Source organism: Tupaia chinensis, unplaced genomic scaffold, assembly GCF_000334495.1.
Source record: "Tupaia chinensis unplaced genomic scaffold, TupChi_1.0 Scaffold000478_3, whole genome shotgun sequence".
NCBI classification, from domain to species: Eukaryota; Metazoa; Chordata; class Mammalia; order Scandentia; family Tupaiidae; genus Tupaia; species Tupaia belangeri.
This window is the reverse complement of record NW_006159990.1, coordinates 368069-374373: the sequence shown is the minus strand read 5'-3', so window position 1 is coordinate 374373 and position 6305 is coordinate 368069. Positions and strand designations below refer to the sequence as shown.

The window sequence follows — 6305 nt, the reverse complement described above, 5'->3', positions numbered from 1 at the left end:
GAATATTTAAATCTCAGGAAGGATTTTTAAGACATTTTTGTGGGGAGGAAGTTTTGGGTCAAGGGGAAAGATTAGACCCTAGAGTAGATTGTTCCATCCTCCATCTCCTGGGGAAATCCAAGTCCCAAAGGTTTCATGAAGAAGGCACCTCTCTCTGCACCCTAGGGAGGGGAGGAGCCCAGACCTACAGCTTGGATGGAAGGCTGAGGCGGAGCAAGGACTGGGAAGCCGCAGCTGCAGACCCAAGGCAGAGGAGTAAATACATGTGGGAGGGACGAGATGCCCAAGTCTCAAAGTCCACTCTGTTCCCAGTTCTGAGCATGAACTCTTCTTCCCAGGACTGAGAATGGAGTTTTAATGCCAATGACTGGCTTTATTCCAGGGGACAGAGAGGACAACTAGGCAAAGATCCCACAAGAAGTAAAAGAGAGTTAAGGTAGCAGACCAGGATGAACACTCCCATAGTGGACAGTCACAGGCCACAGCAGTTTTGAAGCTATCTGCTAGGATCAGGGTAGAAAATTAATTTTATAAACCCAGCCAATAAAATTCAAATCACTGTTTCTTCTACTCTGTCCCCTCCCTATGAGCCATTCCCAATCTTCCAGGGTAGAGGGAAGGAGTGGGAGTAAATGCTCGCATGTGGAACTGAATTGCAGAGTACTGAATTTTATCACTGTACCACTGTCTGGCCCAAATGAAAATATTTTTGATGGGAAAAGTCAATTTTCATAAAGATAATTAAGCTCTTTATGTAATAAGTAAATAAATGTCTCCTTTAGAGTGAGAAAAAGATACTATTTTAGGAAGAAAGAAGGATCACTTCTGTGTCCATAAATGCCCTTCTTATATTTTTAGTGCCTTGTTATCTGGAAGCAGAGTTGAGGTCTGTGAGGCAGCCAGCCTTAGGGAAACCAAAAGAGACTGTAGACCACCTCTATTTTATTTTTTTTAATAGAAATCTGTTCTATTCTTCTTTGCACAGAGCAGGTACACGAAGATGGCTCTCTCCTGACTCCATGCGTATGTCTTACACAAAGATGCCCCTTCAGATATGTTCAGTTATCCACCCCACTTCAGTGCTGGAGAATTGGCAGTTGGTGGGTAGGGCAGAATATTTAAATCTCAGGAAGGATTTTTAAGACATTTTTGTGGGAAGGAAGTTTTGGGTCAAGGGGAAAGATTAGACCCTAGAGTGGATTGTTCCATCCTCCATCTCCTGGGGAAATCCAAATCCCAAAGGTTTCATGAAGAAGGCACCTTTTTCTGTACCCTAGGGAGGGGAGGAGCCCAGACCTACTGCTTGGATGGAAGGCTGAGGTGGAGCGAGGATGAGGAAGCCGCAGCTGCAGACCCAAGGCAGAGGAGTAAATACATGTGGGAGGGACGAGATGCCCAAGTCTCAAAGTCCACTCTGTTCCCAGTTCTGAGCATGAACTCTTCTTCCCAGGACTGAGAATGGAGTTTTAATGCCAATGACTGGCTTTATTCCAGGGGACAGAGAGGACAACTAGGCAAAGATCCCACAAGAAGTAAAAGAGAGTTAAGGTAGCAGACCAGGATGAACACTCCCATAGTGGACAGTCACAGGCCACAGCAGTTTTGAAGCTATCTGCTAGGATCAGGGTAGAAAATTAATTTTATAAACCCAGCCAATAAAATTCAAATCACTGTTTCTTCTACTCTGTCCCCTCCCTATGAGCCATTCCCAATCTTCCAGGGTAGAGGGAAGGAGTGGGAGTAAATGCTGAGGCCAGTTAAGTGGGACAGGCTGAGACTGAATCCGTCCCTACAATCCCTACCTCCACTCATTCTATAGAAAAGAATTCTCTCTCCTTCCCCTTGCTGGACATACGGGCTGTTGGGATGAAAACTGGATAGAGGCAAAGGCAGGAAACACTCAGCACATTATTTCCCTAGCCTTGATGTGAAGTGTAGCTACAGCAAAGGGCACAGAAGGTAAGGAGAAAACATGGCGGTAGGAGAGCATGGGAGCAAAATTTCAGTACAGAAAGGAAGAGGGTGCTTCCCCTGCCCTACAAAGCAATCAGAAGTGTGGAGGTGGGTTGGGGGGACAACCATAGACAGATGGAGATTTAAAGATCCCTTGTGATCCCCGAGATGACCCCGAGAGCATCAGTTATGGGACCAGGTGAGAAGTCATGACCATCATGCAGAGTTTTGAGGGGATGAGGAGCCAGGAACAGTGAGGTCTTCACTGAAGGAGTGACCACTTGATCTGTTCTTTGGCTGACTGCAGCACCTGAGACACTGTCTGCCCTGTAAGGGGGACATCTTCACCCCTTAATGCCACCCAGTGTACCATTGCTGAGGATCGCTCTCTAGGATCACCCCTCCATCTACGATTTCATCCACAGCCAAGAAGAGCCCTTCCATGTTCTCCAGTAGCGCTCGCTTTTCTACATTTTTCCTCAGCATCTGGTTCAGTGAGTCAAAGAGGCAGTTCAGGACGGCCAAAAGCATTAGCTCATTTTCATAAGAGCTGCCAATCACATAGAAATAGAGATCTATACTGCTTTTGTATACCACTGTCAGGCCTTCCAAGAGGGCAATCTCACTGTCAGTCCAATGAGTTTTGTTGAAAATGTTCTTTTCAAAGGCCTTTTGCTCCTTGACACTGGGGTAGGTGTCATCATAGTACTTGGCAAATAGTTGATCTCATCATTGTCTAGAATCAGGATGGCTTTGACAGCATAGAGGGAGGGTTCCAAATCAGTGCCTCCATCTTGCCCCACAGCTGGTGCCGACGTCTAGACCACCTCTCGTTTTGAGGCTTGTTTTCTTCTTTCTTTTTTTTTTTTTTTAAAGATTTTATTTAACTTACTTCCTTACTTCCTTTCTTAATTTTAATTTAAACAGAGAGGGACAGAGCGAGAGAGAGAGAGAGAGAGAGAGAGCGAGCATAGCCCGCCAGGTTCAGGACCCGAACTGCAGTCGACCCTGTGGGAGTCCAGCGCCCTTAAGCACCGTACCACCTGCCGGCCCTGAGGCTTCTTTCTTAAGCCAGGAGAATACAAAGTGATGGTTAGTCCAATGAGGAGGAAACAGTTTAATCTCAGGTTAAAAGGGTTCAGGGTGAAATATAGCGCCTTCTCTTATGGGGTTTGCAGGATTAGAGTAAACTTCTGATTGCCTACTAATAAATAGTAAGACAATGCATTAATTTTGTATCATAGGATTCAAATTTGTTTAAAAAAATTGAAGTATTTCTGAGATTTGTTCAAATAATATATTGCATTTTGAAATTGTTTTCAAAGGGAAATGACTTCTACTTAAAATACTGATAATGCATACTTTTAAATCGACGAGGAAGTGGGTGCAAAGAATCAGAAACCTAGTACAGTATCTGGAAAAGAGACTCATAGGTTCAGTTGAAGAAATGAATGAATGACTGCTTCCTTGATAAAAGTATAGTAGATTGAAGTGTTCTAGCGTTTAGACTGTAGCACTGAGCACTACTCCCACCTAGTGGCAATCTACCTGTAGTGCATGAGTAATTAAAAAGGCAGTGCAAACTGAATTTCCTCTGGAAGTGAATTATGTACCTTTTCTTGTTGTAGAGTGACCTCTGCCTATATTAAATTACACCTTCAACATTATTAAATTTACTGAAGGGAATCCCTATAAAACTCAATTCTTAATTTTCTTTGAAAATGTGGAAGATTGTGCTTACGAAATTTATGATTCTATGTAGCTTATTTGAATTTACAGTCTTTTAAGAAAATAAAGCCCGGAAATAAAAAAGGATGATTTATAGAAAATAATAATATAAATTAGCAATACAAGTATGGACACTAAGTAGCAAATAAGTGTACATTAAGATACTATTTCTCCCAATCAAAATTGCAGATTACAAAAAACAACAATATTTTTTAAGAAAGAAATGAAGGAGGCATCTTTAGCAATAATTGGTAGGAGAGTAAATTGGAAAAATCATTTTTTTGTTTGCGTTTTTTAACTTTTAATTTGCAGGTAATTTCGAGCTTAAGGAAAAGTTGTAAGAATATGATTAGTATGAAGAATGCTTGTATAACTTATCCAGATCTATGTCTTTTTATATTCTACCCTATTTACTTTAGTAATTATCTTGAAAACCATATGAAACTAAGGTACATAAATCATGACTCTGACCTGAACACTTCAATGTCTATTTCCCAAGAACAGGGATATTCCCTTAGATATCCATAGTGCAATTACTGGCTTTGGTGAGTTTAACATTGATGAAACAATTTTTATTGAATCTACCATTCATTTTATAGTTTTGTCATTTGACTCAACGATATTTTATATCAGTTTCTTCTTCCTTAGTACAGGATCCAGTGTAAAATCAGTCATGTCTCTTTAATTTCCTTTAATTTACAGCATTTCTACATGTCTAGTTTGTTTTGTATGACCTGACATGTGGGAAAACAATACCTTCTTCCCTTTTCTTAAATAGAACATTCTGTATTTTTTGTGTGTGCAATATCCTTCACTGTTAGCTCCGACATCCTCTGCTGAAATGTTCTCTATGTGATGTGGAGTGCATCTTGCGTGTTGGTTCTGGGGGCTCATGGTGTTCTTCTGTCCCTCATCAGCAATGTCTGTTTTGTTTACCTGGTCAGGTAGTCTGATGTCTTCACTGCATAATTATGTTTATTTTCTCTGTGGAGAAATACTTTAAGTCCATGTAATATTCCATTCTTTATAAAAATTATCCTGAAAGCGCCTTATTGATCATTTGCTTATTTTAGTCTTCATTCATGATTGTAAAATGCTGATTTTCAACTCTAATATGCACTACTTTACATTTACCAGTTGGCCCTCAGCCTTCCACTGAAACAAAAGCACTCTCTTCTTTCTCCCAGATTTGTCTGAGACTTGTTTATTACTATATTGTAAAATGGCTTGTAATTTGGGACCATCAGGTGGTGTAGTGGTTAAGGAGCTGGACTCCCACATGGTCGACTGTAGTTCAAGTTTCAGACCTAATAGCTTGAAACTCATGCTGAGTGTGCATGCGTGTGTACCCAAAACCCCAAGAGGAGAATGGAGGAGAAAGAATTGCAGTGTGGCCATCCTCCCTGGGGGATGATTTCTCATTTTCTGTCTCTCTGTCTCTCTCTGGCAAGTGCACATGCCCTATAGCAAAAAATCTCTCTCTTGCTCAAAAAAAAAAAAAAAAAAGGCACGTAAGTCATTTCTGTACTCATACCTAGGTGTGGCCAGGAGAAGTCCCTTCAAGGTATAGCCTTCTAGGTAACAAGAAGGAAAATAAGAAAAATAATTGTATACACGTGATCATTTGTACTTTATATAATTTACCAGTGTTTTCTGGAAATTGTTCCATGTCAATTCATAGCAATCTTCCTCGTTCACACCCAATGGGGTGTGGTCATGCTACAATTATTTTTTTCTTGATTTTTCCATTCTATCAGGACTTTTGGCATTTACAGACATGAGCCCAGAGTGTTTTTTATTTTCTTTCCTTTTATTATTTTTAAAATTTTTATTTATTTATTTTTCAATTTACCAGAGGGTGTGTGTGCTTACCAGAGGGAGAAAAGGAGAGAGGGTAAGTGAGAAAGCTGTCCATGCCTCCGGGAAAATGATGACACCTCAATCTCTTCTCCTCCTTTTTTCTCTTGGAATTTTGAACATGAACCTACGCATCTGGTCCATTCCTCAAGCTACTGGAGTTGGTATTCAAACTGCACAGTCGGCCATGTGGGTGCCAGTCTCCCCAGTTACCACACCACAGGCTGGCTCACCTAGAGTGTCTTCCGGGCAGCCACTGCATTAAGGCAGTGGCTCCATAATGGATTTAATTTGAAAGTTTAAATGTGTTATTACTTAGTGCAGCAATCAATCAGTGTTTGACTTCTCTGATGGTCAGTGGGTGAAGCTGGGAAGGACTTTATCCATATCTCTATACTCCAGATGAATGACAACTGAAGGAAACATTTAAATCCATGACACTGAATTGAGTGTGGAGAATGTACTCAATTGTAGATTAAAATTTTACCATAAAAATTATGTAAGACTTTTAGAATAGCAAATGAACCCCACTGGACAGAACCCACTGGGTACTTCTTTTCCCACTTGTCCAAGCCTGCCGATGTCAAACATGAGCTTGCTGACCTTCTCTGCTCTTCTTTGCTCTGTATTTAGGAATTGTCTAGCTCAAATCTTCCATGTTCTCATTTAAGCAAATTCCTTGTGGTGTTGGCCACTGAGGACATGTAGAACAATTGTCTAATTTCCATGTGGTGTTCTTTCATAAAAATGAAGACAATTGTTAAAGA

General features: G+C 40.8%; 1 pseudogene; it reads right to left on the bottom strand.

Moving 5' to 3' along the window:
* Positions 1–2191: 2191 nt before the first annotated feature.
* Positions 2192–6305, bottom strand: part of LOC102485207 (coatomer subunit zeta-1-like) — a 7103-nt pseudogene continuing 2989 nt past the window's right edge.